At 41.4% G+C, this 22,095-nt stretch overlaps 1 long non-coding RNA gene across 1 annotated transcript in view; it reads left to right on the top strand.

Annotated features, from left to right (window-relative positions):
• Nucleotides 1–12,828: 12,828 nt before the first annotated feature.
• The window catches only part of LOC138990746 (uncharacterized), a 46,885-nt gene continuing 37,618 nt past the window's right edge, over nucleotides 12,829–22,095 (top strand). The window contains exons 1-2 of the long non-coding RNA XR_011466846.1: nucleotides 12,829–13,074; nucleotides 14,921–15,067. This is a non-coding gene — a long non-coding RNA (uncharacterized lncRNA). The remainder of the gene's footprint in view (nucleotides 13,075–14,920; nucleotides 15,068–22,095) is intronic.

The raw sequence follows: 22,095 nt of genomic DNA, 5'->3' as shown, positions 1-22,095 counted from the left end.
CCTGCAGTGGCAAGTGGATTCTTACCACTGAACCACTTGGGAAGCCCAAGGTTACTATTATTACTATTAAAGCTTCTGCCTGCAATGCAGGAGACCTGGGTTTGATCCCTGGGTCAGGAAGATCCCCTGGAGAAGGAAATGGCAACCCACTCCAGTATTCTTGCCTGGAGAATCCCACGGACGGAGAAGCCTGGTGGGCTACAGTCCACGGGGTTACAAAGAGTTGGATACGACTGAGCGACTTAACTTTCACTTTCTTTCGCTATAACAAGTAAGTCAAGGCAAGGAAGTTCAAAGTTGGGTGCAACAACTCATGAACTTGGAGCTCTTCTTTGTGTTTTGACACCTAAAATGTGACATTGATGCCTCCCCTCATGACCTCAAAAAGGCTGCAATGGTTCCAGAGGTCATATGTTGACAAATCACATTCAGAAAACAGAAAAGGGATGCTTCCCATTTCTAGGAAGAAAAACCTTTTTTCCAAACCCTTATCAGACATTTCTTCAGGTTCCATGGGTCAATATTGAGTTACTTGCCTATATGCTAATTGTAAGGAAGACTGGGGAAAGAGTAACTGGTGTTCCCAGTGGTAAGAGCAGGGCTTGTCCAATAAAGAAAGGGCAAGGAAAACTCCTGGAAAGGCCACCCATTATATTCGGGTAGCTCTTCCACTAGAAACTGCTCAGAAAGTGTTGGAGAGCTATCAGTTCCTGTAAAACTGGGCCTTTTTTCAGAGGTAGTGAATTCCTAGAAGAAAAAATCTACTATTGGACAACCTGAGGTTGGCATGAGGAGCTTTATAATTTGGAGTCCATCTTTTCCTTTCTGCCTGTATTAGGAAAAGGCATTAGGAGCCTGAATGGAGGGTGTCACTCACTCCCCTAGTAAAGGATCATTATTACAGGAAAAGAATTCCTTGGGAAATGGCAACTTTTCTAATGGAAGCTCCTGTAAACAGAGCAGACCACTTCCATCATGGCACCCACCTGAGCCCATCACACAGACAGCCATGCAGGGCAGCAGGACCCCAGAGAAGAGGAACTCGGCAGAATTCACCGTTACTGGAGGACAGGGAATGATCAATGTCCAGCAGCTGTGGGAATCCTTATGACCACACCTTTCAATGTCTTTTAGCCTTATAAGCTCCAATGTTCAAAGAAAAAAACAGTGCCAGCTGCTGATGAAATGGAAGAAATACATCAATCTCTAGATGAAAATGTTGTTCTGCCAAGTCATTCCACCATGGAAATGACTGAATATTGAGGCAAGCTGGTTCAGACAGGTGATTTGAGGAAGCAGACATTGGGGGTTGGATTCCTATGGCTCCAGGGTGAAGTACTACTCAAGTTTATTTCCACAATACTCGCCCTTCAGGGGTGTTTATCAGTGATTAGTCTACAATCAGGCTGAGTGTATTAATGGAGAGTCTAGACCTCAGGGAGACCCAGGCAAGCAGTCGACTGAACGTGAACCTGAATGCCAACTACCACTATGTAGGAAGGACTAGTTCTTAACCAGCGAACCTGGCTCTGGTTAAGAACTAAGGCTCCATTACCAGGTTTTACATCAAGTCTCACTTATTAATGACATATGTGTGAACTCTGACCAATTACTTAACCTCTCTAAGCCTTAATATCCTTACATACAAAAAGAAATAATGCTTATACCTACCTTCCTTAGAGTGTTGATGAGAGGATTAAAATAATTACATATACATTTCTTAGACTAGTACCTTGCATATGTAAATATCAGTGACTCATTATTAGAGGGCAGGTGAGAAGACCTATAACTGGTCTGAAATCAAATAATGAATAACTGACTTGATTAAGGTGAGTCAGTTAACCTAAGGACACAATGCAAGCAGATGGGAAATTTTGTGGCAGGGCAGGGGGGGGGCGGGGATACAACCTTTTTTGCCCATGATATAAATTAATTTTATTCTGTTAATTGGGCTTTTGTAAGGCTACTTACTTCCCTGTGTTGGAGATGAAGGTCAAACATCTATGGAACAATTTGGAACATTTCTGAGATGTGCAGGGCAAAGAAGCCGAGCTGGAAAAGGTTGAATCCGTTGCAGAGTTGATTGCAATTCCTGCCAACCTGAATGGAGACAAGGCATGTGTGCTCTTTAACCTCCCTGATGTTTTCTTGAGAAACAAGACCTGTGTAATGTAAGGATGCACGTGGAAAGGAGGACAACAAGGATACCTGTGGAACCTGAAGGTATTGGAAAGATGAGGCAACCCTGAAAAGGAACGAAGCTCATGAGCTGGGAGGTTGTCAGGAGATCGAAGGCAATTCTAAATCTTGGTTACCTTGTCATGCCCTCAGCCCCTGAAGTCCATAGAGTTCTCCTAGTATAATGAGTCAGCATTTTACTCTCTCTCTTTTTTACCTCTCCCAGTGTGGCAAACAACTACCCATGGCATCTGGTTTCCACTTACTTATCACTCTGGTTTCCACTTATTTATCACTCTGGTTTACTCAAGATGTCTGCTTACTCATCATTTCTCTTGTTCATGATCCTTCATGGCCCATCTGTACTACAACCTTACTGGCTTCATTGTCTAGGTTTCATTTCAGAAATTCAGATTAATCCAATTTAATCCTCATCATTCTGGTTGAACAACATTCTTGCTCCACACCTCATAGCTTATAGATTGTCCTTGGCCTGATGGCCACATCTGGTCTAGTCAGCCAAGGCCAAGAAGACAAGCCAATGTCTTGGCCAAGTCACATTGTGACAGGAACATATTTGCCTAAAGAACTGCCTAGAATGTTTCTTCAATGAGGAAGGAAGATGGCCTCTGAAAGAGGACCCTAAACTTTAGAGGCACCCTGAAGCTTGGACTAAACTCTGCAGCAAGTTTCTCAAACTAGAAACTAGATCTAAGTAGGAGGAAATCATCTAAGATCTTTTAAATTCAGAAAAGGCTTGAGTTTTTGTGCAAAAAGGACTTTAGCACTTGACTGAGCATAAAAGTACCTTCAGAGGGCCAGTTACAGAGACAAAACCAGACAATACCAAATCAAGCCTCCTCAGCACTGGAAGAGAGGAAAACCGTAATTTGGTACCAACTTTACATTAGAATAAAGACCTTTGGGAGTTTAGTGAAGCAAGTTGACACTTCTATTGGGATAGGAGATAACAAAGCTATTTTTGTTGTTGTTCAGTTGCTCAGTCACGTCTAACTCTTTGTGACCTCATGAACTGCAGCACACCAGGCCTCCCTGTCCTTCACCATCTCCTGGAACTTGCTCAAACTCATGTCCATTGAGTTGGTGATGCCATCCAACCATCTTATCCTCTGTCATCCCCTTCTCCTGCCTTCAATCTTTCCCAGCATCAGGGTCTTTTGCAATGAGTTGGCCCTTCACATCAGATGGCCAAAGTATTGGAGCTTCAGCTTTAGCATCGGTCCTTCCAATGAATATTCTGGATTGATTTCCTTTAGGATGAACTGGTTTGATCTCCTTGCAGTCCAAGGGACTTTCAAGAGTCTTCTCTAACACCACAGTTCAAAAACATCAGTTCTTCAGTGCTCTGCCTTTTTTATAGTCCAACTCTCACATCCATACATGACTAATGGAAAAACGATAGCTTTGAATAGACAGACCTTTGTTGGCAAGTAATGTCCCTGCTTTTTTCAAACACTGTCTAGGTTTGTCAAAACTTTTCTTCCAAGAAGCAAGTGTCTTTTAATTTCATGGCTGCAGTCACCATCCACAGTGACTTTGGAGCCCAAGAAAATAAAGTCTGTCACTGTTTCCATTGTTTCCCCATCTATTTGCCATGATGCGATGGAACTGGATGCTACAATCTTGGTTTTTTGAATGTTGCATTTTAAGCCAGCTTTTTCACTCTCTTCTCTCACCTTCATCAAGAGGCTCTTTAGTTCTTCTTCTCTTTCTGCCTTAAGGATGGTGTCATCTGCATATCTGAGGTTATTCAGAGAATTTATTATTATTGTGTCATTTTTCCATATATATTTTTATTGAAGTGTAATTGCTTTACAATGTTGCATTCATTTCTGCTGTACAATGAAGTGAATCAGCTATATGTACACACATATCCCCTCCCTCCTGGACCTCCCTGCCGCCCTCCACCCATCCCACTCATCGGGGTCATCACAGAGCACCGAGTTGAGCTCCCTATGCTATACAGCAACTTCCCACAAGCTCTCTGTTTTACACATGGTAGTGTGTATATGTCGAAACTGCTCCCAGTTCGTCCCGCCCTCTCCTTCCCCATCTGCGTCCACAAGTCTGTTCCCTGTGTCTGTGTCTCCATTCCTGCCCTGGAAATGGGCTCCTCTGCACCACTTTTCTAAATGAATGGATAAAGACGCTACGGTATATATATACAACGGAATAGTATTTCATATACCTTAAATGTTCTTATTTATCACTTTTTAAATCTTCATGTGTGAAAGTTACAGTCTGTCTTACCAATGCTGAGGGACAGATCAAGGTACGGGAAGAGAGATACATGCCCAGGGTGAGAGTCACCGGGAGAAGGCAAATCTCAGCACTTCTTGTCCTTGTTCTTGTGTCTCTTGTCCTTGAATTTGTTCTTTGGGGGGTCTTACTTGTTTGGGGTTTTGTTTTATACAGCCAAGTGTGACCTAATGGAGACATGACAACTAAGTGTACTGTGTATCTTGAATGGGATCCTGGAACAGAAAAAAAGCACTAGGTGAAAACAAAGTAAAATCCAAACAAGCTATGGATTTTAATTAATAATGTATCCATATCAGTTCATTGGCTTCCCTGGTGGCTCAGATGGCAAAGAATCCGCCTGCAATACAGGAGACCTGGGTTTGATCCCTGGGTTGGGAATATCCCCTGGAAAAGGAAAAGGCTACCCTCTCCAGTATTCTTGCCTGGAGAATCCCATGGACAGAGGAGCCTGGTGGGCTACAGTTCATACGATTGAAAAGAGTCGGGCATGACTTAGTGACTAACACACACTCGTTGGTTCATTAATTGTAATAAATGCACCATGTTAATGTCAGATGTTAATAAAAGGGGAAACATGGTGTGGGGTAGGGAGAGGCATATGAGAACTTCCTGCTTAAACTAGTTGCTCAATTTTTCTGTAATTCCAAGACTATTCTAAAAAATAAAGTCTCTCTCTCTCTCTGGATATATATATATATATATATTTTAAATATATATATATATAATGCTAGAAATGGGTCTTTATTTATATGAGTCTTTATATATTTAAATATATATATATATTTAAAGACCCATTTCTAGCATAATTTGGCTTCCCTGGTGGCTCAGATGGTAAAGCGTCTGCCTGCAATGTGGGAGACCTAGGTTCGATTCCTGGGTTGGGAAGATCCCCTGGAGAAGGAAATGGCAATCCACTCCAGCACTCTTGCCTGGAAAATCCCATGGACGGAGGAGCCTGATAGGCTACAGTCCATGGGATCACAAAGAGTCGGACACGACTGAGCGACTTCACTTTCACTTTCTAGCATAATTTAGACACTTATCTAAACACTTATCCAGTTCACTTGAATGGTGTGTGATTTAAGACACCGCAAATACTCCTATTTGAGGATAAAAGATGAATTATGCAATGAGAAGAGGACTGTTAGAGAAAACATCAAGATCATCATTTGTTGGGCTACCATTTGACCTCATCAGCCATCAGTATCCAAACTGTCATCCTTTATTCTTCAAAGTGCAACCTTAACTTACTAACAGAAAAACTTAATCAGGAGAAACAGCAGGTTGTAATTCTAATGCCATGACTCTGCACTTCAAATCCTCATGTGGGCTACTTAACTTAGGGGAAAAAAAAAGAATACAAAGTGTCAAACAGGTGGTACCTGATGGAGGGCTGGAACAGGACAGTGAGTTCCTCATAATGAGAAAGCCTCTAACAAGAGCTATTTCAGATATAATCAGCTCAGGAAAGAAACTCGGCAGAACAGAATGAACATTTTAATTCAATTTATATTATTATATTGATGATGCATTTATATAGTGCTTTTTGTCGCCAAGGCTGTCAAGCACATCAGGCTAAGTTCTGCACAACAGAATTCAGAATATTGAAAGGAGAACTGCCCTGTAAAATTCCTCACCTTCAAAAGTCTTTCAGGAAACACACATAAAAACACACATTTTGGGGTAGACATGACTTAGGTAGGAATTGCAGCTGCCTCAGAGAATGTTTATCAAGATTTTACTTCTGGTGTTTTCCAGCTTGCTCTTGAGAGAGAACAGCCGCCCCAGTTTCCCAGTCGTTGTGGCCAAGGTTGAAAAAGTAAAAGCTCTGCTGGGCGTTCCACACGCTGGCGAGTCTCTCACGGGGCCGTGGACGACGGTGAAGTGATGGCAGCCCACGCAGAGTCCACCAGGGCTGCCCTATCCTTTTGCTTGTTTCGAGGATGCTTTTCTGTCTTTATCGCAATGAATATAAAGCATCTCCAATCCTGGGTTAAGAGGCAATCTTAGTTAACAACTAAAACAGAAAATTCCTAGAAGTTCTAAAAGTCATAAATGGAAGAGTCAGACCAGGCAGGAATGGGAACTGGAGGCGCCGAAAGCAAAGCTTCGCCTTCCGTTCCACAGCGGGTCCCTCGGCTCTCGCCTCCGTTCCCCTCTGGCATCTGCCTTCCACCCGTTCCCTCTCTGCAAACTGCCTTTCAAGCTTATTCTGGGCCTCTCCGCTCTGCCACAGTTCCATTTACGAGTGGCTTCGGCTGGTCCCAGCGCTAACTCTGGATCTACCCCGCGTGGCTTTTCAGTTTGACACTCACTATGTGGCTCTGCCTTTCAGTGTCTCAGCTCCAGGGCCCCAGGGGGAATGTCCGGGATGGATGGGCTCCATCCACCTCATCCAGGGACTGAGGGTAAGAAGAAGGTAGTGGGGGGAGTGGGGTGTCGAGGAATGAAATGTGAGATGGCAGGAATTGACTTATGGGTGTCAAGAGTGTCCCCATCTCCCCTTTAAAACTCGATTTATATTATTATGCTATTAACTTGTATTCCTTATAGAAAAATAGACAACCAAGATAGGCAAACATACCTTTAAATACTTCCAATCCCAAATAGGCTTCCCTGATGGCTCAGTGTTAAAGAATCTGCCTACCAATGCAGGAGACTCAGATTAAATCCCTGGGTCTGGAGGATCCCTTGGAGTAGGAAATGGCAACCTGCTCCGCTATTCTTGCCTGGAGAATTCCATGGCCAGAGGAGGCTGGTGGGCTACAATCCATGGAGTTGCAAAGAGTCAGACATGACTTCGTGACTAAACAACAACAACAACAAAAATTCCAAATAGAACTATTGCAAACATTTTGGCACAACTTTTCAGAATTTAAAAAATGCTGTATTTATATGTATGAATTCATATACATGTTACTATTTTTAATAAAAACAAGATCACTTTATACACACTACTTTAAAATCTTCTTTTTCAGTTAAAATTATATGTGAGTATGTTGAATATATATCCATGCCCATGAACATAAATCAATAAATATCAATGTTAACTGCTGCATGATATTCACTGGATATGCCATAATGCAAACAGGAACCACCCATTGATACTTCAGTGATTTCAATTTCTTTCTTCTTATTAACAGTAATACTCTAGTCAACATCTTTATATGTCTGTACAATGTTCTGAAACTTGCCTGAAACTTTGAAATATAAATACTTTCAAGTAGATTTGCTTGGGTAGAAGACATAGGACATATGACCAGAGTATTTTGCACAAATGTGGTTCTGATATACATTTCCATGGGTACTCTATGGAGAAGGAAATGGCAACCCACTCCAGTATTCTTGCCTGGAGAATCCACTCCAGAGGAGCCTGGCGGGCTTCAGTCCATGGGGTCGCACAGAGTCGGACACGACTGAAGCAACTTAGCACTCATGCATGGGTACTCCATCCATATGATGTACCAGTTTCTCTATATCCTGAGTATTATCATTCTCTTTACCTCCGTTTCTCCTTAATTGACTTATTTTTCCCCTAATTTGCCATCCATGTGGCAACTCCTTCTATAGTAATTTAGGTTAAAGGTCCCTTTAGACCAAAGGCACCACATCTGACTCTCCTTGGCCAGATGTTTCATTTGAGAGAGCATTATTTTTAGCTTGATCTTCCTCTTTCTCACTGTCTTTGTGATTTGCTAAAATATTTGTACTGAGCATCTGCCTTTCCTTTACTGGCTTTCTTTCTCTATTTAAATCCAGAAGTATAGTTTTCTTTCTCTATTTAAAGCTGTCAAATATACCATCACCAGGTTTAGCCCAGAGAATTTACTGAATATTTATCTTTGGTCAAATAGCGCAGGCATATCTGCTGAAAGAAACTGACAGCCTGGTAAATTATCTGAGGGTCTTATACTGAGTCAGGCTTTGCCATGATGGTATCTGCTTTTTGTCCAGGGGAAACACATTCATTCCCCTACCCATTCATTTATTTATTCATTTATCCATTCATATTTCCCAAGGAGAATTAAGTTATAAGTCTCCAGACTTTCTTAGGGAAGACTTTTTTGATTGACTCATCTTTATATAAATCTTTTAATATGACATACTTTACCAACAAGGACAAATGAGAAACAGGTAAGTATGCAACAAATTCATGTGATCAATGACAAAATATTTTAATTATTTTTAATAAAAATAAAACAAATCCAAGAAAGATAAAAAGCCCAAAAGAATCATCTGTAACTATATGATTCAAAGGTAATCAACAGGAGAGTCACGTTTATTATTAGTTTCTGAATGTTTGCTGTTGTTGCTATTGTTGTTTAGTCACTAAGTCGTATCTGATTCTTTGTGGCCCCATGGACTGCAGCACACCAGACATCCCTATCTTTCAGTATCTCCTGGAGCTTGCTCAAGCTCATGTCCATTGAGTGGGTGATACCATCCAACCATCTCATCCTTTGTTGTTCCTTCTCCTCCTGCCTTCACTCTTTCCCAGCATCAGGGTCTTTTCCAGTGAGTCAGTTCTTCGCATCAGGTGGCCAAAGTATTGGAGCTTCAGCCTCAGCATCAGTCTTTCCAATGAATATTCAAGGTTGATTTCCTTTAAGATTGAGTGGTTTGATCTCCTTGAAGTCCAAGGGACCCTGAAGAGTCTTCTCCAGCATCACAGTTCAAAGGCATCATTCTTCGACACTCAGCTTTCTTTATGTTCCAACTCTGAATCTTCATCTTCAACATAATCCTGAATAATAGCTGCCAAAGAATCACTTCCAAAGGCCTTCAGGATACAATTGAAGTATTATCATTCAGGATACAATTGAAGTATTATCAGATACAATTGAACAACCTTTAAACTGGCAGTTTATACAGAATGAATGATAACCACTGGGATGCAACAACGGTGAATACCTGGACAGTGTTAGAGAAAGGGGCGGGGGGGGAGGGAGAAGAGAGAGGGAAAGGAAATAAGGTAAGATCAGGGAGAAGTGGAGAGGAAACAAAAGGAAGAAAATATCCACAAAAGAATGAAAATGACTGCTGATTTATAAAAGCAAAGGAAACAATATAGAAGAAGGAGAGGCAAGGAACCAGCATCAGAGCAAATCCTTTCATAATCAGGGTTCTTTTAAAGGTTGCAAGTGATAAAAACTCGACGTGAAGTAGGATACACGAAAAGCGAAAGATTATTTAGACACACACTCGTGTGTTTCTAGCAACCAATGAGAAGATTAAACAAACAAATCCATGCAGAGTTAAGCTGTGCCTCCCAAGCAGTGGGAACCAGGGACTCAAACCCACTAGGATTCTTTTAGCACATCTCTTATCCTTCTTTTTCTCAGTGTATCCTATCCCACTGCAGACTCTCTGATACCATGTAATAGAAAACACAGCCGCCCCAAATTGGCGGGCTTCCTATCCCAAGTCTCCCACAACCTGAGAGAAATTCACTCTTTTTTTCTCCATTCCAGTTAGGAAAATCCCAGGAATTAATTTTTGAGTTTCCCATTTTGGATAATTTGTACACACCTGAACCAATCAGCTGTGGTGAGATGGATGATATTAGCTAAGAACGAGGTGACTCCTTCTAGAACCATGTAGCTAGAGTGGGAGGAAAGGCAACTCCCAAGAGCGTGCATGCTAAGTCACTCAGTAGTATCCAACTCTTAGACCCATTGGGCTGTAGCCACCAGGCTCCTCTGTCCATGGGATTTGTCAGGCAAGAACACTGGAGTGGGTTGCCATTTTCTTCTCCAGGGGGTCTTCCAGGTCCAGGGATTGGACTCGCACCTTGTATGTCTCCTGCACGGCAGGCAGATTTTTTATCTGCTGAGCCATGCTTTTGTGCTAAGTTGCTTCAGTCGTGTCTGACTCTGTGTGACCCTAAGGACTGCAGCTTGCCAGACTTTTCTGTCCATGGGATTCTCTAGGCAAGAATACTAGAGTATGTTGCCATGGCCCTCCTTCAGGGGGTCTTCTGGACCCAGGGACCAAACCCACATCTCTTAGGTCTTTTGTATTGACAGGTGGGTTTTCTACCACTAGCGCCACCTGCGGCATCAGGGAAGCCAATTTCCAAGAGTGGGGTTATTTCCAGAAGGCTCTGGACAAGCTAGAGATGCTACTGTTCTCAGAGCATCGAGATTTCAAACCATTTGTAAGCAGTGTGAAAGATAAGAGCAGATCACAGTAGCTTCTTGTTTCCCAAGAAAGTGTAAAACAAGCAGGCTCGTCCATGGTTCATCCCACCAGTGTCTGATTTGGGGGCTCCATTCAATGCCTGACAGTAGCCTCCACAATGCTGGCATAGTTTCAAGAAATATTGAGCACCCAGAAAGATGGGTCTCTCCAAGGCCAATGTAAGGGTTTTCTTTTCTTTTCTTTTTTTTTTTTTTTTGTAGCTGATTAACAACGTTGTGATAGTTTCGGGTGGGCAGCAAGGGGACACAGCCATACATACACATGTATCCATCCTGCCCCAAACTCCACTCCTATCCAGGCTGCCATATAACTTGGCGCAGAGTTCCCTGTGCTATACAGTAGGTCCTCATTAATTACTGCTATACACACAGTCATGTATATATGTCATCCCAAGCTCCCAATTCATCCCACTCCACATTTCCCCTCAACAAATGGGCAAGAAGATCGAAATAGACACAGCACCAAAGAAGACATACAGATAGCCAAGAGGCACATGGAAAGATGCTCAATCATCAAGACATGTAAGTCAAACCTACAACCAGGTATCACCTCACACCAGGCAGAATGGCCATCATGAAAAATTCCACAAATGATAAATGCTGGAGAGGATGTGGAGAAGAGAGAATCCTCTTACGCTGTTGGTGGGAATGTAAATTGATACAGCCACTATGGAGAACAGTATGGAGTTTCCTTAAAAAGCTAAAAATTTGAGCTACCATATGTGTTTTCTTGTTCAAGAGCTTTGCACAACGCTCAAAACTTTTGAAACGGATCCCCTATTATTATAGTTCATGAGTGAGCCAGACCAGTAGAGGGCATCAGTGAGGCATGGAGGGTTGGGGGAGGGGCACCACGGTTGCTTGGTAACTCCCTGGTGTTGAACTTAAGCCGAAGCCCCAGGGACTGAGTCATGAAGACATGGGAGAAGGGGTAGGGAGTCAGGGTAACTTGGGAGAGGAAGGGAACCAGCCTGTGAGTCAGGTCTTCACTGGGAAACAAGAAGCCCTGGCTTTTGGTGGCATGACTCCAGGAGTACTTCATCTATCCTCAGAAAATGCCACGTGCCCTGGTTTTGTTTTTTCGTTTCTTCTTCCTTTTTTCTCCATCTCAGACTAGGCTTTTGTTTCCCCCTTCATTTATCTGGTATTCTTTGAGTGACAAAAGTAAGAGTTTGCTTCAAGGACATTCCAACGGTCTTTATTATCCAACTTAAAAAAAAAAAAAACAGGCAATCACTGTAGTCCATCTGTCCTGCTGAATTATAAACTCCAGGAGAGCCAGGGATTTGTTTGATATCATCTGTACTACTCTCTCTTCTACCTTCCAGGTTCTTGGTAAAGTGTGGCCAGGAAGGCTCTGCAAATATTTGTTCAAATGAATCAACATATAATCATATAATGCTTCGACTTGGTAACAATGTCTACAATTAAAGGAGACTTATAGCACATTCTCTACAGAAGATTTTTCTAGTTCAGCCTTTCTGTTTTTAAATCTTATTCAATTCACTTCAGCCAATGTTTATTGAGGGACTTAAACTCTATACAAATCATTGTACTAGACACCCACAGCATAGGTTTAGTGAAATTATCGCTTACTGCTCCAAAAGGACGGATGCTCATAAAGAAATGTTAGACTGCTAGAGAAATAAGGAGCAGGCAGACTAAAATGCAACCACTCTTTGCTGTCAGGATGTGGGGGATGAAGCTGACTACCCCAAGCTGGCTACAGATTCCAGCCCCCTTCAGTGACTCTTATATCAGGAAACCCAACAGGCTAAACCCAGCATTTTGTTGCTGCTGTTGCTGTTTTAAGAACAAGCTGGTGAGTCAGAGGGGCCAAATTTTTTTTTTTCCTCCAGAGTGTTCTCCAGAGAAGGGCATGGAGAGTTACTCCATATGAAGAGTTGCAATTATTGTGGAGCCACTGAATTGTATTAACTAGATTATTCAGGAACCGTTTTGCAGACCACTTCAAACTCTGACGCACTTAATTGCACATTTGGACAGTTAACAGCACAGTCTAGTTTTGTTTTCCTTATGTCATTCCCTTTTGGAGAGTTGAAACGTTCTTTTTTCATTTGGCCAAAGCCAGTTTTGTTTTGTTTTTTCAGCTCAATGTCTGTGCATTGCCAAAGAGGGAGTGCTTTCCCTTCTCTCCAGACAGGAGGCTCCCAACATTGAAAACATTTCAGGAAAAAAGTAACAAAGGCAATTCAAACAAGAAGTCTAAATATCCCAGGCCATCCAGCTCCAGAAATGACATAAGATTGAATTTTTGCCTCTTTGCATCCTGGAAATAAATGAGTATGACACAGCTATGACATTAAGAGGAAAGATAGAATATTCAATAGACCTATCACAGACCTTTCATCACCCTGATGGATGTGGGACCTAGGGAACAGCCAACAGAATGGTAAGTCTGACCACTTCTCACTTTGACCAAGTCAAAGATGTGGTCACCATGATAATACTCAAAGTGCATTTTTATTCCCGTTTCCTGCAAATAGAAGCCACTATGTGTCTTTCCTTATTGTTTCTCCAAACATATCCTCTATCTACAATATTCTTAAATAGGAAAGCTTTAGCATCTTTGGTCACAGGTTAGTATAGAAAATAATTTTGAAATGTGGCTAATTACATTAAAATCAGTTCTACTGATGAACTTTTTTCTTTTTTTTTTTTTTTGCTAATCGTGTGCTAATAACCATTTAAAATTAGATATAAAATAGCCCATCAAAAAAATGGAGTAAAACTTAATAACATGATGGCTGTATATAGTTCACAGTTCAGTGTTTCCAATCAAAATAGTTTTAAGATCCAAAATCTTAATTTATGCTTCTTACTTTGTACAATGCCTGGCTTTGTTGGCATTTGCTTGCCTGGATTTTATTTTTATCAACTCCTCATCATCTGAATAGTTATTTACTTTTCAAATTTGATCATAAAAGAAATTATTTGAAATATGGCAGTGAATCATTTAACAGAACAGGCCTTTCACATACTTGAGGGAAGATTGTTATGTGTTTGGCTCTGGTTATCAAATCAAAGCAGGTTATGTGCTAAGTTGCTTTAGTCATGTCCAACTCTTTGCGACCCTATGGATGGCAGCCTGCCAGACTCACTGGCCGTGGGATTTCCCAGACAAGAATACTGAAGTGACTTGCCATTTCCTTCTCCAGGGGATATTCCCGACCCAGGGATCAAACCCAAGTCTCCTGTGTTTCCTGCATTGCAGGTAGATTCTTTAGTACTGAGCAACCATGGAGGCCCCCAAAACAGGATATAGCTCTAACCAATACAATAATGATTATATCTCATCCTAATTTTGAGACCCAGGAATACAATCATCTCTCATAGAAACTTATAATAATTTTTCTCAGTACTTACTTTTTGTTAGTTTGGCTAACAAATGAAGTGTGCTTAATTTAGCCCTCAGTTCAGTTCAGTCACTCAGTCATGTCTGATTCTTTGTGACCCCATGAATCGCAGCACGCCAGGCCTCCCTGTCCATCACCAACTCCTGGAGTTCACTCAGACTCACGTCCATCGAGTCAGTGATGCCATCCAGCCATCTCATCCTCTGTCATCCCCTTCTCTTCCTGCCCCCAATCCCTCCCAGCATCAGAGTCTTTTCCAGTGAGTCAACTCTTCACATCAGGTGGCCAAAGTACTGGAGTTTCAGCTTTAGCATCATTCCTTCCAAAGAAATTCCATGGCTGATCTCCTTCAGAATGGACTGGTTGGGTTCCTTGCAGTCCAAGGGACTCTCAAGAGTCTTTTCCAACACCACAGTTCAAAAGCATCAATTCTTCGGCGCTCAGCTTTCTTCACAGTCCAACTCTCACATCCATACATGACCACAGGAAAAACCATAGCCTTGACTAGACGGACCTTTGTTGGCAAAGTAATGTCTCTGCTTTTCAATATGCTATCTAGGTTGGTCATAACTTTTCTTCCAAGGAGTAAGTGTCTTTTAATTTCATGGCTGCAATCACCATCTGCAGTGATTTTGGAGCCCCCAAAAAATAAAGTCTGACACTGTTTCCACTGTTTCCCCATCTATTTCCCATGAAGTGATGGGACCAGATCCCATGATCTTCGTTTTCTGAATGTTGAAATTTAGCCCTAAACTCAGCAAAAACAGCTGATTCATAGCCTTTGTAGGCAACATTAAAGATTTCTGATCCATATACAGCAAACAATAAAAGAACGCAATCATCTTGTGACTTTGCTTACTCATGGATTTGGTGTTTCTCTAGCATTCACCAGTGATCATGACTATTTCCTGGACAGAACAAAATGCCAATAACTTGGATGCAGCAACTTCACAGGAACATATGAAAGACATGCAACATGGAAAACTTATGGAAGAGCCAAGGCCCAGTGAGAACACATGCTAAAATATGGTAAATATGGAATATGATAAAAACTGAAATCTGTGAATAGTAATAAATCTAGTATGTTTTGACAGCTTACCATTTTCTATCTTCTCAACAATCCTTTAAGTCTTATTATCCTTATTTTATAGACAAGGTAACTGAAAAATAGAGTTTGTGTAACTTTCTTAATATTTTATAGCTAGAAGGAGATGCAGGGCTTCCCAGGTGGCAGTGGTAAAGAATCTGCCCATCGATGCAGGAGATGTTAGTTTTGATCCCTGGGTCAGGAAGAGCTCTTGGAGAAGGAAATGACAACCCACTCCAGTATTCTTGCCTGGAAAATTCCATGGACAGGGGGGCTTGTGGGCTGCAGTCCATGGGGTCACAGAGTTGGACACAACTGAGCACACAGGCACACACACTCCCACATTAGTGGATGAAGCTGGGACTTACACCCGCAGCCTGCCTCCAGAAGCCAGGCTCTTAACCATTGCGTTACACTGATGAAGAGTCTACCCCAAAATGAAGCTGTACACATGTTGCTTTCCACGGAATTTGATGTTCTCTAATCCAGCTGCCTCAGGTGACCTCCAAAATTCCCTACAAGACTTGAAAATGATTATACTGGTATGACTGGGGTATGTGTAGAAATAATATAATATTTTAAAAATTCTTTGTTTGTGATATTTCTTGTTGCTTGCTTTTCACCTCTTGCTTTTATCTGGCTTTATTTTTATGAAATGCCTGTGCCGGTGGCCTATTTAATTAGTGAAAGAGTGACATGCTTTCATGATTATTGCAGTAGTCATAGTCTCTTTTATGCTGTACAGGTGTGTAATCAATGCACCTTTTAAATTCTGTGGAGTGTGGTCCTCCTTCTAATTGCAGTAAATTGGTCGCACTAATCACTTTGAGTTGTTGGCCAACATAGTTATAGATTTCTACCAGGTGTTCTACCGGAAGATAATTGCTTAACAGTACAGAATATTTCAACAGTGCTGAATGTAAAACAAATGCAAGGGTAATTCCAAAAGCTGGCTTCCTAATTCATTAATTCATTTATTCATTCACTCACTTTAGAAAAATGCATTATTGTGCATTCTGTGTGTGCCAGCCATTGAACTAAAGATCAGGAAAACAAAAGGCATAATATTCACTCCCTTCCCTGCCTTCAAGAATCTCAGAATTTAATGGAAAGTATAATGAAATAAAGTATTATATGACCCATGAGAAAACAGGGATATGTGAAAATTTCCACAAGAGCCCAAAGGAGTGAATGACGGACTCTGCTTTGGAATTATAAACTCAAAGTCAAAAAGGAGACAATGACACTTGAGCTAAGTCTTGAATAACACGCAGGAATTTGCCAGTTGTTTCTGTTGCAGGTCCCGGAAACATCGGTACATTTTATATGGTTGACACAGTGCAGAGCAGGGGAAGGGCTGGAGAGGAGGCTGTGTGGTAGAGTGGATTTATATTGTGAAGGATCTTCTGTCTTAGGAGAAGGAAAACTCTTGTTCTTAGGAACAATGAAGAAACACAAAAAAGTTTTAATGAGATAAAATATGTAGTGCACGGCTTCATAATTTTCTGAGTACAAGTCTGTCTCCCTCAGTTGACTTGTCACAAGAGCCTTCCCATCATAGGTGCTCCATATAGTCAAGTGAATCCTGAGTGGTTGGATTAATAAATTGATGGGGATTTTTTAAAAGATAACTTGGTCAGCCATGCAAGACATAGCTTTGATTAGGGTCAGAGAGAAGCCAAGGAGATCTTTCAGAAAACTCGTGTTTCTGCAGCTGTGACATAATGAGAGACTGAACAAAGCCATGATGATAAGAAACATGCCAAGCTACCATTGTAGTGAAATGGGCCACCAGCCATTCTGATGAATGACCTTGTGATAGCCTATGAACAGGCATGAGGACACATTTCAGGCCTGGAAAAATATCGTGCCAATCACCAAGCTTGGAGGCACTCACTTATTCTGCCACCACCTCCTTAATATCCCATAGTTTTGTTTGGGGCCAACGCTGGCAAACTCTTCATAAGTAAGTGATGCTAACAGGTCTTCCATGAACTTAAAACTATTTCCCTGGTAACCCACATTTTCAGCAAACACTTTAGGTTATAATCACATTGCTTTAATATGAAGTCTATCTGAGCAGTCAAAAACTCAAACTATGTCTTTTCCTGGTCTAACAACAGCGACTTCCAGCATCAGCAAGATTCTGCAGCGTCAGTTGAAACACTAATACTAAGCCAAAAGGCTTATAAATAAGAGAGGGGCTGAGATTTGACAACACATGGAGAATGTGGAGAGAAAATATAGTGAGGGCTTGGCGCACATTTAAGTACCATGCTTTATAGCCAGAGCAGGAACCTGGATGGCCCAAAGAGCTAAGGGATAAACAAAACTATTGCAAAGAAAGTGCTTTGAGAATGTAATAGACCAATAGTAAAAACCATTACAGAAGGGAAACTACCCTTTTACTACAATACTATTAGCACTATCTATTTATACAGATGGATAGAAATTGTTCTTCACCTGATTCTTGGAGACACCTTTTGAAACAAAAGTGGTAGAAACATATTTTTTAAGCTATGCTACTTTCACTCGCTAAAGTTCTTCCTATGGACTCAAATTGTTCTTTTCCTTTCTAAACTCAAGCCAGGAGTACAGGCAACTCCTTTTCCTCATTCCCTGTGTCGCCCACCATCTTCAGAAGCTCGAAGGGCCTCTCAGTTATACCATTACCAGCTAGCTTGCCAGTGACAAGTGAAAATTATGAGTGGAAGAAATCAAATGCTAAGAAGTGAATGTCTTTCCATTTTAGGCACAAACATGATTAATTCTCACATCACATACTCATAAACAAAAGCACGATCAATATTAGACTGCTATGCTGAGACAGAGGCAAATGACATTTGAAAAACCATCAAACTTTGAATAGAAAGAAGAAACCAAGAGCTGGTCTTAGAGGGATAGGATGAGTTTGGCCTCGGGCAATGCTGCTTTTGAAGGAAGGAAAATAACCCACATCTTGGTAACCTGTCTTTCCTCATCCTCTATTTCATTTTAGATAAGAGTTTAACAAAATACAGAATAAATATTAAATGCCTTTCTGTTTTCAGTCTGCATTTTAAGAACTTAAATAAGCAAGAGTACTAAAAAATAATTTCATACAAAATGGAGATTTTTATAGAGGACTCTCCTGACAAAAGTTTCCATTTCATCACTTGTTCTTAAGGTCTCTACAGCTTGATATTTCCCTGATCAGAACCACACTCTTGAAGATTCACAGGAAACAAGACATTTTCATGTTTAAAACCTAAAACTCACCAACCAAAATATACACACCATGACAATTACAACAGCTCCTTAAGTTGATGAATAAAAACAGGACTGTACATCTGTTCTAACTGGCATTTCCATCTCAGCTGACTCATCCCTGGGACCTGACACCCTGTGGTCTGTAGCAGGTTCACATGCCAGGGCTTGAGCCAAGGTGACACCAAGTAACCTTTCTCTCCATGGAATCAGCAGCCTGTTCATTTGAATAGATGTCCAGAAATAGGTTAACAGATTTTCTTGTGAACACCCAGCAGGAAAGCATATTGTTTCCATTTGCTTGTTAGCATCAAACTATAATGATGCCTTTAATGATTTGGGAGAAAAGGGTCACATTCATGAACTCACATGTTAGCTTATTAGTTTTTTGTTTTACCAATGAATCAGTTGATATGGAGATATTGCTTCATTTGAGCACCTATATGTCAATAAGGTACTTTTAAAAATACCAAATATTCACACAAATCATCTCTCTCTTTCACAAACGCATACAACACACACTTAAATGTTCTGAGTATCTGTTTATTCGTGTGTTTTTTTAAAAAAGATTTATTTTTGACTGAGATGAAGGAGCGATATTCTGATAAAGATGTCAAACAGGTGGTGGGATGTTGGCTCTACAGTTAAGGATGGAGGTACAGTATGGGATAGAAAGAAGGCATGGCATTAACAGTTGAAGATTGTCAGAGAATAAAATCACAGATGGAAGAAAAAAGTGCCTTTGTGAGTGTCACTATTCGAAATTTTACATTTATTTCATAGAAACAAGCTTAGTTACTAATGTAGTGAGCATTCTTTTTTGGTTCTTGGTTCTTTTGGGGAGGGGCGGTTGTTTGTTTTTGTCTTTGCCTGGTCAGCATCCAACCTCACTTAGGGTTCAGTTCAGTTCAGTTCAATTCAGTCGCTCAGTCATGTCCAACTCTTTGCAACCCCATGAATTGCAGCACGCCAGGCCTCCCTGTCCATCACCATCTCCCGGAGTTCACCCAAACTCACGTCCATCGAGTCGGTGAGGCCATCCAGCCATCTCATCCTCTGTTGTTCCCTTCTCCTCCTGCCCCCAATCCCTCCCAGCATCAGAGTCTTTTCCAATGAGTCAACTCTTCACATGAGGTGGCCAAAGTACTGGAATTTCAGCTTTAGCATCATTCCTTCCAAAGAACACCCAGGGCTGATCTCCTTCAGAATGGACTGGTTGGATCTCCTTGCAGTCCAAGGGACTCTCAAGAGTCTTCTCCAACACCACAGTTTCCGGTTAGGTGAGATAATACCTCACTTTTCTGAGTGATCAGATCAGATCAGATCAGTCTGGGTGAGGACACCTACAATTAATTGGTGCCAAGAAAAATCAGTCTAAAGACTTCTGTTATCAGGAGAGATGATCCACTTCCGGTTGCTAAGCTAGAAGACCGTGAGCCTCAAGGTGTTATTCAGTCTTATCTTCTCCACCTTCTGGGGAGAGCTAGCCTTGAGATGATGTTAACACAGAAGAAAAACACACAGAGGCAGAGGGATGGCTTCCTGCTATCATCTTTTGGTCTATATGATCAAGGTGTGCCTGAAGCTGAACTGCTGCTGTTGCTGCTAGGTCGCTTCAGTCGTGTCCGACTCTGTGCGATCCCATAGACGGCAGCCCACCAGGCTCCACCGTCCCTGGGATTCTCCAGGCAAGAACACTGGAGTGGGTTGCCATTTCCTTCTCCAATGCATGAAAGTGAAAAGTGAAAGTGAAGTCGCTCAGTCGTGTCCAACTCTTCACGACCCCATGGACTGCAGGCTACCAGGCTCCTCCCGTCCTTGGGATTTGCCAGGCAGGAGTACTGGAGTGGGGTGCCATTGCCTTCTCCAAAGCTGAACTACTCTGAAGCTATTCATTCTATATATGAAAAAGAAGAAGAATGAAGAATTTGTAACTACTACTGATTTATGTTACTAAGCCAGAAATAGTCCTAGTTAATATTTTGGTGTTTTTCCTTATCATTTATATATATGCATACATACACCTTGGCGGCTAAGCAGTAAAGAATCTGCTTGTGATACAGGAGACACAGATTCCATCCCTGAGTCAGGAAGATCCCCTGGAGAAAGGGAATGGCTATCCACTCTAGTATTCTTGCCTGAAGAATCCCATGGACAGAGGAGCCGGGCAGGCTAGAGTCCATGGCAGTTAGACACAACTTAGTGACTAAACTGCTCTACATACAACTGTATATTTGCTTATATAACATATGGTCTCAAAATTTTATTATGAACATTTCCCACACATTTACAAAATTATTGGAAATATGGCTTTAATAATCACATTAAACTCTATCATGTGAATGCTTCATAATGGATTTAATGTCTTAGCAACAATAACAATCAAAAATATTTACTGAACACATACTATGTACAGGGCACCAGTGCTAAACTCTGGAGGGATAGAGCAGAAGATGTTGTAGATACAGCAGGCATGGAGCTTATAATCTCTTCTTGTTGAACATTTGGACCATTTGCAATGTCTTACTATTTTAAGAAACAATGTGATGGACATCTTTCTACAGAAATCTTTCTAGAAGTTTTATAAATAATTGTTAAATAAGTCAGTAAGAAATATAGCTTTATCACAAATTTACTATCATATGAGTGGCATACACAAATATATATATGCAAAGTAATGAAATAAAAATCTTTAAAAATAATACTGCTTCCCTGGTGGCTCAGATGGTAAAGAATGCATGCAGTGCAGGAGACCCAGGTTTGATCCCTGGGTTGGGAAGATCCCCTGGAGAAGGGAACAGCTACTCACTTCAGTATTCTTGCCTGGAGAATTCCATGGACAGGGGAGCCTTGTTTGCTACAGTCTATGGGGCTATAAAGAGTCAGACATGATTGAGTGACTAATACTTTCACTTTCTTTCACAATCCTAACTATATACAACATATTCTTATTTTTCTATTACAGTCTAGTATTTTTAAATTTCTTTCTCCAAATGACTAGTTTTGATCTACCACATTGAGTTATTACCCACTAATGAGTAAAGACTCACAATGAAAACCACTGCCTTAGAGCATGGTAGAGCGCCATGGTTTTCACTAAAGGATCTAATATGAACTCTAGTACTTACTCAGCATCAAACGCACTTATTGGCTATAGAGGAAGCACAATGTTTTCTAAAAAAGAAAAAGAATCCAGCAAAATCTAAGAAAAGTTGCTGTTAGGGGGATTGTTACAGTCAGACAAAGAAGCCAGGCACCAGAACCAAATGCCATCTCCCAAAGCTGTTATGCGGCTTCCCAGGTGGCACTAGTGGTAAAGAACCTGCCTGCCAAAGCAGGAGACACAAAAGACATGGGTTTGATCCCTGGGTCAGGAAGATCCCCTGGAGGAGGAAATGGCAACCCACTCCAGTATGCTTGCCCGGAGAATCCCATGGGTGGAAGAGCCTGGAGGGCTACAGTCCACAGGTTCACAAAGAGTTGAACACGACTGAGTGACTGAGCAAAGCTGTTACAGGTAATAGGATCTATTAAAGAGAGGAGCCTTAAGGGAGGAGTCCTTGCTAAGACGAGCTTCTTCAGTGAGAGTAGGTGCCAGGAGCTTTCACTAGCAGGATTCTCATTTGCCAAAAGCAGCTGAGGCAACCCTGGCATGATTTGAGGTTAAAGGAAATCATCCTTAAAACATGAGACAGGGTGTCTGGATGGAGGAATTTAAATTCCC

This window comes from Bos mutus, chromosome 14 (assembly GCF_027580195.1).
Source record: "Bos mutus isolate GX-2022 chromosome 14, NWIPB_WYAK_1.1, whole genome shotgun sequence".
Lineage (NCBI taxonomy): Eukaryota > Metazoa > Chordata > Mammalia > Artiodactyla > Bovidae > Bos > Bos mutus.
Note: the sequence above shows the minus strand (reverse complement) of the source record. Positions and strands in the feature narration are given on the sequence as shown.